The sequence below is a fragment of the Anolis carolinensis genome, chromosome 2 (assembly GCF_035594765.1).
Source record: "Anolis carolinensis isolate JA03-04 chromosome 2, rAnoCar3.1.pri, whole genome shotgun sequence".
In the NCBI taxonomy this organism is placed as follows: domain Eukaryota; kingdom Metazoa; phylum Chordata; class Lepidosauria; order Squamata; family Dactyloidae; genus Anolis; species Anolis carolinensis.
Window position 1 is genome coordinate 142,756,019 of NC_085842.1, and position 12,517 is coordinate 142,768,535.

The window sequence follows — 12,517 nt, forward strand, 5'->3', positions numbered from 1 at the left end:
CTCCAGAATGGACATCCCAGGGTTCCTTAATTTGCATGACCCCACCCACAGTCTCTCCCTTAACCCTTTCTTACCCTTTCCTATGCCACACAGTTAACAGAGGAGTTGATCAGCAACTGAACATACTAGAGAACTTTGGGGAGAATTCACACCATAATTTAAAAGAGTTGTACTTTACCTACATCCAGGGAGTACTGTTAACCCAGCCCACAATACATCTGGACCACACTGGCCATGGGTGATAGGACTTCCAGTACCTTCACTGATACTGTGACCCCCACCAACAATTGACTGGGACCAAACTTGGCACAGAGAATCCCCATGACCAACTGAACATACTGCAGGGGGTAGTGCGAATGGACCTTGATTTTGGAAGTTAGAGTTCACCTGCATCCAGAAAGCACTGAACCCAGCTGACGTCTGATCTTGACCAAACTTGGCACAAAGACCCAACATGGTCAACTGTGAATACTGGCAGGGTTTGGGGGTGATTGCCCTGGGAACCTGGCAGTTGTAGTTCACTATTATCCAGACAGCATGGAACCCAGCCAATGACGGATCTGGACCACACTTAACAAAGCAAACAAACAATGCCTTCTTCCAATAAAACGGTTCTCAAATGTTTTTGCCTTCAACTCCCAGAAATCCTAACAGCTGGTAAACTGGCTGGGATTTCTGGGACTTGTAGGCCAAAACACCTAGGGACCACTGTTCTAATAACCCGGGCACCGCCAGGTCTCCAAGCTAGTATAAAATGAAAAGGGAAATAGCCAGCTTGTGAAAAGTGAAGTGGGGAGAATCCCAGCCCTTGATGTCATTTTGCTGCTAGCATGCTAACACAGAAGTGAAAGGTAGCAACTGTACCAAGATATGTGATGGGAACATTGCAGGACTGGGAGCTATTGATGGGCTTTACCCATTAATAGCTAGGAATGGAAGAGTGGAAAGCAGATTGGCAGTGAGCTGTATATGAAGTCATACAATAGGAACCAAAGGTACAGTCCAGCTGCAAGGCTCGTTTGCCTGCCTTGTAAAATGAAGGCCTGAAAGTAGCCCAAAATCGCTAGTGTTTCAGAATGAACTTCACTCTGAACAGTGCTATAACTCATATTGAAATTTGAACACAATTGTTTTTTCTGCATAATGCATGAGTACTCACTGGCACTTTGATATTACTACGACTTCTATGGCCCTTACTTGGCACATCTACTAAACTGGTAAACTCAGTGGTGCCATGGGTCCATACCTTTCCTGTCACTCTGCTCCCTCCCATCTAATTATGTGCTTGAACATGTCTGCTAACATATGATTCTTACTGCTCAAAATCAAGAGCAGTGGAGATTTCTTGTACTGTGTATATATGACACAGCTCTGTATGTATACCCTGTTTCCCCTAAAATAAGACATCCCCAGAAAATAAGACCTAGTAGAGGTTTTGCAGAATTGCTAAATATAAGGCCTCCCCCGAAAGTAAGACCTAGCAAAGTTTTTGTTTGGAAGCATGTCCGCTGAACAGAACACCAGAGCATGCAGGATCGGTAAATGTACGTACCAAAGAGTGTTGTACATGGAAATAATGGTAGTAACAAGAAATTCTTGATAGGGTTCACAGTTTGGTTATGCTGGTTTGTGATGACAACTACTGTATAGTATATAATAAATGTTCCTTTTTTTGTTCAACAATAAATGCGAATTCTTCTTCATGGAAAAGTAAGACATCCCCTGAAAATAAGACCTAGAGCATCTTTGGGAACAAAAAATAATATAAGACACGGTCTTATTTTCGGGGAAACACGGTATGTGCCATTTAAATTAATTGAGAGTAGGAAAGCTGGGAGAATCAGAGATAAACCTCTTACGCCTCCATTCCTCCTTTGGCTTGCTTTTGTGAATATGTGAAAAGTCCTCTAATGCTTGAAATTCATTTTTCATATACAGCCAATTGCAAAGTTATAAACATCCAACTTACAAACAACTCCTAATTAAGAATGGGGGTAAGACAACAAGAAGTGAGAGAAATCTACCCCTCAGAAGGGAAATTCACTCCTGGAAGAGTTATCATGGGAAAAAGGTGTCTCAACTAAAGCTTTCTCACCAATCCTTGTTTTCACAACAAGCCAATGTTTTCAAAATCCAATTATCACAGGGATGGAAAGTGAGGTGAAATCTTCTGAACAGGGGCACAGACAGCAAAACAAATGTTACAGGGGTATTAACCATTCCCTATGCTATCCTAAACTTTAAACAATGAGCTAGAGTTACACTTTTAAAATGTACCTGTTCCAACGTACATACAAATTCAGCTTAAGGACAAAATTACAGAACCTCTCTTATTTATAACCTAGGGACTGCATATGCACTCTTATTTGTTACCAGTGATGTATACTTCCCTGCATTCCATTTATGTTACATACTTGACAACCAGTCAAAATGATAAAGAAAAGGATCTAATGATACATGTCAGTTGCTGAGAGATTTTAAGGTAGCTCCTCATAGTGCCACAGTAAAGGTGCTATTCCTGCAGAGATACGTGCTTGCCTTTCCTCTTATTGGCAACATCTGCCAGCTTCATTGGCAGAACACGGAGAGGGACTCTTCTTCTGGAAAAAATGACCAAGTTCTGGGTAACAGAGGGGCCCCAAGCTGAATCGTTGCTCCCCATCTCCAAGGCACTATAGCCAAATGCTGAGTCTTTTCTAACCCCAAAAGGGCTAACTGTTGTGCTGAATCGGGGTGTCACTGGAAGTGCTCCAGTTATACCTTCTTCCTGAAACCCAAGGCTGTGCTTCTTCTGGGAGAGGTTAGCTTGGCTACTGGGTGATCCATCAGAGCTCCTCCTTGGTGTTCCCAGAAACTCTTCAATTTTTGACTTATCCTCCTCCACAAGCTTCTTGACCACAGATGAGGTATAAGTGGTGTAGGCTGGCCACTGACAGGTGTAAATCAGATGAGGAGGGATGCCAATATTGCCTGACACGAGGCTTCGTTCTAGAACCCAAAAGACAAAGAATCTCTTTAAAACGAATTTGCAGGAGTCAGGTTTAAACAGCACTGATGCAAAATACTTTGCTTCCCTAGGCAGAGCAACAAATAGCACCCTCCTTCTCAAAAGTAAGGGACCCTGCAAGGATACAAATATAGTTTATATCTTTCTTATAAATAAGAAAAAAAAGACATTTAAAATTTTTTTTGTACTATAGCTGATTAAAAGAGCTTTTTTACATTTAAGTTATTTTTTACCATAAGGTAAAGATAAAGGTTTTCCCCTGCCATTAAGTCTACTCGTGTCCAACTCTGGGGGTTGGTGCTCATCTCCATTTCCACACCGAAGAGCCGGGGTTGTCCTTAGACACCTCCAAGGTCATGTGGCTGGCATGACTGCCTGGAGCGCTGTTACTTTCCCGCTGGAGCGATACCTATTGATCTACTCACATTTGCATGTTTTCAAACTGCTAGGTTAGCAGAAGCTAAGTCTAATAGCAGGCGCTCATTCTGCTCCCCAGATTCAAACTGCCGACTTTTTGGTCAACAAGTTCAGCAGCTCAGAGATTTAACCCACTGCACCAGCGGGGGCATATCATAATGTACAAAAATATCATAATCCTCCCAAAAACTGGTACTCATGGCAGCTTACTGATTAAAATAAATACTGGCTCTCCATCCATGGATACAATCAACCAGAGCTTGAAAATATTGGGGTGGGGGGACAGAATGCAGTAAAGAAGATGAATGCTACTTAATCCGCATTACCACAAGCATAGGGAAATAATAGACACATTAAATTTCTATGCTGGTCAGGACACATCTGGAGTGCTGAGTTCAGCTTTGGGCATATCATTTTCAGAAGGATGAAGTAAGTTGGTGCAGGTTCACAAATAAGCAGAACAAAATGTATGGGGAATCTTGGTGAAGAGGAGATTGAGTGGTGACTTGATTTAATTCTTTAAATATCTCAAAAGAGGAAGGGGCAGTTCTATACTCTGCTACTGAAAGGTCAGCGGTTTGAATTCAGGGAGCAGAATGAGCTCCCACTGTTAGCTCCAGCTTCTGCCAACCTAGCAATTCAAAAACATGCAAATGTGAGTAGATCAATAGGTACCACTTCAGAGGGAAGGTAATGGTGCTCCATGCAGTCATGCTGGCCACATGACCTTCGAGGCATCTATGGACAACGCTGGCTCTTTGGCTTAGAAATGGAGATGAGCACCACACCCCAGAGTCAGACATGACTAAATGTCATGGGGAAACATTTACCTTTACTTTTACCATAAAGAGTAGGAACAGGTCTGTTTTTAAGCTACAGGAGGCTAGAAGTCAATCAAACATTAGAAGGAACTTCTTGACAGTAGGAACAGTTTTGGCAATGGAACCTGGAATTGCATGGTTCCCTTCTCTGAATGTCTTCAAATAGAGGCCAGCCAGTTACATTTCTGTGGGGATAATTTAGATGGAGATCTTGCAATTAATAGTGAATTGGACTTGTTGACCTATGAGGCCCCGTTCAACTCTATGAGTTTATAATACAGTGATACTTTGACTTAAGAATTTAATTCATTCTGTAATCATGTTATAAAGTCAAAACATTTTTCTCTCAAAGTGAATTTTCCTATTGAAGTGCATTGAATTGTGATTAATCTGTTATCAAAAGTCAGACGCCAATTAGAGAGAAAAATAGTTTATTAAAGCAACAGTCCAAAAAATAGCTCAACAAACTAAAAAGACTTAAAACACTTAACTTTCAGTGTTATTAAGTAGAACAAGCGGGTAAAACCCCAAAAAACAAGAACTGGCAAATAATCCGGATTAGCCAGAGATATAATCCAGGTTAAATTTAAAGTTCTAGAACTTGACCCAAAAGTTCACAATGGGCTGAAAAATGGAGGCATAAACTAAAGCAAGTAGTATTGAAGCTCACAAACCTTTCCCAAAACTCAAAAGTACAAATAGGAGTTCAAAACAAACAAACGCCCAAACTGAGCTAGGGAACTCCCAGTTGAGAGCAGCAAAGCCAGCGAAACAGCGAGACGCTGGTGAGTTCGCAGCAACTGCTGCTGGAACATACACCAAACCAAGAGTTAAAGGAGCAGAGCGGGAAAGCGTTGTCAAGCCGGTCCGAAGTTGGGATAAACCAGCAGTGCCAAGCTGCTGCAGAAGCAAACGCCAAGCCAGGAGTTAAAGGAGCAGAGCTGGAGAACGTCGTCAAGCCCGAAGCCGGGATAAGCAGATAGCGTCGGTTTCAGGAGTGAAGGTAGTAGTCAGCAACAGCAGACAGCCACGGAATAGAAAACAACGCCAAGCCAAGGATTGACCGCGAAGAGCAAAGCCAAGTCAAGTTCCAGTCCAAGGTCCAAGGTCTGAGAGGTTGAAGTCATCCAAGAAGGTCACAACATGAAATGGCACAGAGAGCCAAAGCAACGAGGGCAAACAGCAGCTAATACAAAATAGTAATAACAGTGTAGTCCAGGAAAACGCACACAATTCCAGCCCTCCATTGCAGAATAACCCAGATTAAACTTACATCCGTTGCAAAGTCCCAGTCCAGTCTTCAGTAACACACACAGGAAACCCAATGGCGCCCAGCAACACCTTGCCACACGCAAGGTATAATGGCCAAACAACCCCAATATATCCAGGTCTCCCTGGGCTTCCAAACTATCCACGCCCAAAGAGCAGGTGTCTCAACTTCTTAATCTGAATCAGAACTCCACACAGCCAATGCCCTTGGGTCAGGCGTTCCTAATTCCTCATCAGAGTCCCAATCATCCTGCCCATGCCCAACTCTATCCACACCTGTGGACCCCCTCTCTCTCCTCCAAGCAGACCAAGTTGGATCTGCTTCTGAAGACACCCAAGCTTCCCCAGCATCAGCAGTATCCATGGGCCCCAATTTGTCGCCAAGCATCTCCGGTGCCCGTGCCCAATTCCTCCGTTAACACCTGTTCCCCAGCATCCATTTCCACCTCAGGATCCCCACATGAATCCTCCTCAGAAGACTCCCCATCAGTCTCCCTGACCCTTTTCCTAAACAAATCCTCCAACGAGCCCTCCTCGCGAGGGTTTTTCCTTCCTCTCCTGATCCCACCACTATCATTCACAGTCTCCAAAGGCGCATTCACAACATCTGTTCAGGTCCCCAAAAGATCACCCCATTTTTTTGTTATTTGTTTAAAAATAAAAAATGCCCTTTATAAATTATAAGTAACCAGCTGTGCTCGGCCACGCATTGCTGTGGCTTATGGGAATGTGGAATAGTAATGAATAGCCCTGCAGCCTTAAAGCCTGACCACTTTCTTCAGTGCAATTCAACCAGACCAACAAAGGATTAACCTTGGTAGAAGGCAGCCAGGCTTTGAAGAAGCGATACTACTCTGTACTATTGAAGCTGACCAACCAATGATTCCACTAGATAGAAAGCAGCCAGGCTTTGAAGCAGCGAGGCTATTCATTGCAATTCTAGCAGCCCAAAAAAAATTCCCCTAGAATGCAAGTGCCAAGCCTTCCAAGCAACAAACCTATTTCGTTGCATTCCAGCTCACCAAACAAGGATTCCCAACAGAAGAAAACAGCCAGGCTTTGAGGCTGCAAGGCTATTCACTGCTATTCCACCTGGCCAACAAATGATTCCCATAAGCCGCAGCAACGCGTGGCCGGGCACAGCAAGTAGGTGTATAAAATGTTCAGGGATAGGCAGTGCTTGGTTCCACACAGCCACTGTGGCAAGGAAACACATTTGAGACAACAAAATGTGTGTTGGCCAGTGTAACAGAAAGGCAAAACATCATCATTTTCTTCATACTGTAATTCCAGCCTGCCTCCCTCTCCCTCTTGCTCTCTCCCTGAAGTGAAACATACTGTACCAGGAATAAAAAGCACACAAGTGGACAACAATCTCCAAAAGTGGAGAAGAGCATGCAGGCAAAAGCAAGCAGGCTGAGGCACTGAGCCACGAGATACAATGGCGGCTCCAATCTGCTTGAAGCCCTGTACTCGCTGTTTAGGCTGAGGGTCTTCTGCCCCAGGGTGGACTGCAATCTCTGGAGTGGGAGCTCTAGATTGGACTCCTCCCAGAATGTTCAGGGGAAACACTCACATGGAGCTGGAGTTTCTACCTTGCAGAGCCAGAGTCTCTCCAGTTAGGAATCCAGTCCAGGTGTTGTTTTTCTCTGCCTTGCTGCTAGAACTGGTTTAGGGGGAAAGAGGTCTCTTTTGCACTGGTCATAAGTCAAATGTCAAAAGGTCACTCTAGGCAGAGGGAGGATTTGTACATTAAAAGATACTCTTGGGACATTCTCATGTAGAGGTTCTACTGTACTGTGGAGACTTTAAAAACATGTTATTCAAGACCCCAAGAGATTTCAGAACGAATTTCTCCCCCCCCCCATGTTTCCCACAGCCAATCCCTTTATTCTAAACATAAAAGAGATGAATATCTGATTAATAATCATAACTTCAGGCTGTTTGACAAAATGAGTGTACACCTTTCTTAGGAATGGCTTTGGGATGATCCTGACAACCTTTCAAGTATCCAGAAGAAATGAGACCACCCTGCAAAATCTGCTTTGCAATGTTTGGATGGAAAGGAGTGAAGAAGAGTGCCCCTTTGTTTTCATCAGTGGATCTACTCAGGAAGAAGTGAATACATGGATCAATGGCATGGCTATGGCTACCTTTTTGGATGATCCTTTTTTGCTTTGGTTTTTCTTCCAGGGTGTGGCTGTCTTGGTGAGCTCACTTACAACAAAATTTACTACTATGTCATTTCTCTCCAGGCAAATCCACTAGTTTGCAATATGCATGAGAAATTATAAATCAATTTATGAGGATAAGCAGTAATGTCTGTGCCTGCAGACAATAGATCAGATTGCAAAGAAGATATGTTATTGCTTACATGAAGAAGCAAACAACAACCTTCTTTCTCCTGAATAATGATCATTGCCCTAGGCTTTTCTCTCTGCATGCAGGTTGTACTCATGTAGAGACAAGTAGAATAAAAACATTTCAAGGCAAGATAGTTTTAAAAATTGCACTTGTCTTTGTACCAGAAGTAAATATGCTGGACTGAATGTAACTGAAGTGTGTGAGAGTTTTATGTGAGAGGATTCCATCCTGATTTGGAGAACTTGCCATGTAATGATAAGGAAGATCTGGGAAAGAACATCCCGCTGCACAAGACAGATTTTTTATCCTATTCCCAAGCTTCCACAGATAAAGATCTGATGTGAAACAAATCCCAAAGCATCCTGAACAATTATAGGCAGATAAAACATTCCAAGTGCAGCCAATAAAACAGAAATGTCAAAGCTTGTAAGGACAAATTCATGGATACAGAATTAGCAGAGCTTAGTGCACAATGTCCAAGAATGTGCCAAAGCAAGCAAATAAACATGGGACAAAGAGCCTCAGACATGGAAATCTACATAGATTCACAAATGGCAAGATCTAACCATTTCCATCTAGATGATTACAAAGCACAAAAAGGTCCCCCCCACACTTTCTGTTCCAGATAGTTCAATGCTCCAGATGTGCCCTGAACATAAAAACTGATTGTTTTCAAAGGAAACAACAGAGAGATTACCTCTGAATTTGAGTAGAGGCCATCAAGGCCAACCCCAGTTCATTGGATGGACAGATGTACTACCAGACAGAGAGATGAAGTCACCCTAGGTTGGGTTGGGCTCCCACCACAGAAGCAACATTTTCTCGTTACTTTTAAAATTTACTTTTAGAGGTGTTTTACAGGCATTTTAAGTGGATTATTTCTGTTGTGACTGCGCCTTCGGGGATTATGGTTGATGGTGATGGAATTCGAAGAGGAAGAAAAAACCCTCGTGATGAGGGTTCACTGGAGGAGTTGCGCAGGAAGTGACTTAGAGAGCTATATTGGGGATCTTCTGAGGAAGATTCAGATGGGGAGATGGATGCTGAGGAACAGGTGGTGGCTGGGGAAGCAGGCACTGAATGGGCACAGCCACCGGAGATGTCTGGGGATTTGGGGCCTATGGATACTTCTGAACCTGGGGTTTCTGCAGGAGCTGATCCCAATTGGGATGCTTGGAGAAGGGAGGATGGTTCTTTAAGTGTTCATGGGGCTAAGTGTGGGCAGGATGATTGGGACTCCGACGAATTGCTAGGTACTCCAGATCCACGAGCTCTAGCTGTGTGGAGTTCAGACTCTGAGTAGATTTGGGACACCTGGTGTTTGGGTGTGTGTGTTTGGTCACCCAGGAGGAAGGGGAATAAAATGGGAATGTTTGGCCACTGCACTTTGCGTGTGGCAAGGTGTTGCTGAGGCGCCATTGGGATCTCTGTGTTTCCATGAAGACTGGACTTGGACTATGATTTGAATCTGCTGATATCACCTAGCTTGGCTCTCCCTGTGTCTTATCGTGGACCTGTTTTGGATGACTGCACCCTCTTCGGACTTTGGATTGAATTTGACCTGTCTTCTGTCTACACCCTCTGACTGACGGCTACTCCCGGCTTCTGACTATTGGTTTGTCTTTCGGAATTTCTGCTGCCTCCTGACCTGACCTTGGATTCCTCTGACGACGGCTATTCATAATCCCTTTGAGGCTTTCGGCTTATCTGCACCGTGGAAGCAGCTTTATTGCTTTTCTAGTTTGTTTATTTTCCAGCAATTAACTCTATTTGTTTTCCAAAGCTGAATTGAAGCGTTATTTAGTTTTTTATTGAATGCCAGCATGGGAAATTAGCGTGGCTCGTTTTTGAGTTATTATTGTCCAATCTACTCTCGATACACTGAAAAGTGAAGTGTTTCAAGGATATTTCCTGTGTTTATGTTATTTTCTGGCTTATCTTCGGAATAAACTCTGTTTGTATGTTAACTGGCGTCTGACTCTTGACAATTTCTCCCTTTTTTCTACTATTCTCTATCAATCATACCTTTCCAACTGTAGTATAAACATCAGTAATAAAAGTAATAATAAACATACATTAAAAAAACTTGCATCAACATTTTTAGTCACACTTTTGTAGCTGCTTCAAAATTGTAACTTCTAGATCCTGGTCCAACCCAGTTCTGATCCTGAGCACAGGATCCCTGCAAAAGTGGCAAAATGCTATTTTTTTAACCTGACAGAACCCCTCTCTGGGTATCTCAGTGTCCTCCAATATGGCTTTATGATCAACTTCAACTTGAAGTTGACTATAGAGTTGTACTGGAGAATATTATGATTACTAGAGAGACAAATTCACAAATACTCAAATCTGTAAATGTTAAACTCGCAAATTTGTGGATGGGGCGACTGTACAGCACCTTTGGTGCATTGCTGCCCAGTCTTTCCCTAAAGCTGTCTAACTTTCTGAACTGCTCTGTTCCAATTACAAACAATTCACACTACCAGTAAGCTATATTATATCACTCATTCCTTCTAAATCAAAGGATGCGACACTGAGGATCTCTCCCTCTCCAAGGAAGAAAAAAAATGGCATAATCACAGAAGAGGGACTCAGTGGAACTAACAATTCTCTCCCCCTCCTAAAGCTGGCATTAAAAATCAGTTTGTTTCTTGGATGACAAATTTCAGCTCAGCACTTTCCTAGTGTGTCAGGACCCTGGCTGCAGAGCACCAATAACCATGCGCAGAGACCAGAATCTATCTAATATCTTTATTAAGAAAATATATAAAGTCAATAAAAACAAGTGTAGAATATAGTTCAGAAGTAGACCTTTCAGGAAAGGTCAAATATAGTCCAGGAAAATAATGTCCAATATGTGATATTAAAGTCCAAAGTTATAATCCAATAACCGAAACACACACTTTGCCAAGCAAAGTGTGGGGAAATGACAAGGTCCTTAGGTCCATAGAAACTTGGCAATCAGGCTGGAAAGCAAACTTGATACTTGGCTAGAACAAGACTTGAAACGAGGCAACAAGAGTAAACAAGATCCGTGGCAAACGCGGGACAAGGCAAGGCTGGAAACTTGATCCGTGGGCAAACGCGGGACAAGGCAAGGCTGGAAACTTGGTCCGGGGAACAGGAAACTGGAGTACGAAGTCTACACACGATCTCACTCCTCCAGCTGACGAATTGACTCCGCAAGGATTTCTTTGCGGGCAAACACCTATATAGGATCTTGTTTTCCCGCCAAGGAACACTTTCCCTGGGGAACAAGAAACGAAACCCATACTGTGTCCAGATGCATGACTCCTTAAAGTTTCCCAAGGGAAACAGACTTAATCAGCTAATTGTCTGGCAGCTATCCTGGCGCTCCTGCGAGTCGCCTCCCGAGCGCTTCTATCTTTATTATAATAATCCCGGCGAGAAAATGGGGGAGATTTCTGCTCAAGGCTTGTTTGGCTGACTTCTCGTGGCCAAACATCTTGCAGGTGCAAGGGCTCCAATTCTGGCTGAAACGGTGGAAAACCCAAGTTTTCCTCTTCATCTGCCACAATAGTACTAGGAACGGGACTACATGGCCCATGAGTCATCACATAGTGTGACCCACCCACCCACTCATAGACAAGGGCAGGGGGACAGATAATTTCCAATTTCTAATCTTGTACCATACTGATGTTTCACTGAACTTAAGCCCCATCCTGCTTTTGAGACCTTTAACACTTTGGCCTATAACATTCTAGCTCTCGGCCCCCTTTCTGCATGCCTTTTCTCTTCTCTATGGTTACCCAAGCCAGAAGGACTATGATGTTTTCCTTTATTTGCATGTCATGTCCCTTAGAGTAATTCAGTTTTCCAAGGGGTGGCAGGAAGCCATTTGATGAGAATAAATCCCTTGAAACAAAAACTCAGCTGATAAAAATCTTGGAAGAGTTTCCCCTGGGACTGCATAGCCTTTTGTTAAGAAGTGTTCCCTGGCCCAGTCATCATGAACAAGCCCACTGGTGACAGATAGGACAAGAGATTTCATGATTTGACCTTGTGCAGTAAAGGGGAGGGGGAATTCAATCTCTAGGGAAAAAAATCTTTTTCATGAAAAGGGTGGGGAGGAGAACACACAAATGTCAGAGCCATCTATCCAGCAGTAAACCTCATGATAAGTTATTGCTTCTTATTCTGGCCAGAAATTGGCATGGAGGCAATTTTCACACTCTTCTATTTAAAGACAATTTTCCTGTGGGGTGAGAGGGAGGATAGAGGGAAAAGAATTAAAGCTGTTGGCTGTAACTCAGCATGCTCTGACAGCATATATAAGACCAAGTAGTAAAACCAAAGGAGGGGAAATGGAATTATCCTTTGTAAGAGGGAACTTTTCAAAAGGGTAAGTTCTTTAACTTTTTTGAAAAATTGAGGGTGGGGGAAGAGACTCTTTCCATGCTCTTCTTTGTTTTAAAAGCAGTGTGTTCTTAACAGCTCTTACTACTAAAAATCTATAGAGCTCCAGAGCTGGACTCCTATATATTTTGCCATGTGGTTTCCACATTTCTTTCTCTGTGTGTCTCCTAGTCGGAAGGCACTCTTATCTCCAAAGACAACTGAGGGTAGAATGAGGAGTGGCAAATGTTTTGCAACTGAGAGACAAAGTAATGAAAAACAT

At 43.1% G+C, this 12,517-nt stretch overlaps 2 long non-coding RNA genes across 3 annotated transcripts in view; one reads left to right on the plus strand and one right to left on the minus strand.

Annotated features, from left to right (window-relative positions):
• Nucleotides 1-2,849: 2,849 nt before the first annotated feature.
• Nucleotides 2,850-12,517, minus strand: part of LOC134296273 (uncharacterized) — a 49,487-nt gene continuing 39,819 nt past the window's right edge. The window contains exon 3 of the long non-coding RNA XR_010002917.1: nucleotides 2,850-2,988. This is a non-coding gene — a long non-coding RNA (uncharacterized LOC134296273). The remainder of the gene's footprint in view (nucleotides 2,989-12,517) is intronic.
• LOC103277810 (uncharacterized) overlaps nucleotides 12,128-12,517 on the plus strand; it is a 60,316-nt gene continuing 59,926 nt past the window's right edge. For both annotated transcript variants that reach the window (XR_010002919.1, XR_010002918.1), the window contains exon 1: nucleotides 12,128-12,241. This is a non-coding gene — a long non-coding RNA (uncharacterized LOC103277810). The remainder of the gene's footprint in view (nucleotides 12,242-12,517) is intronic.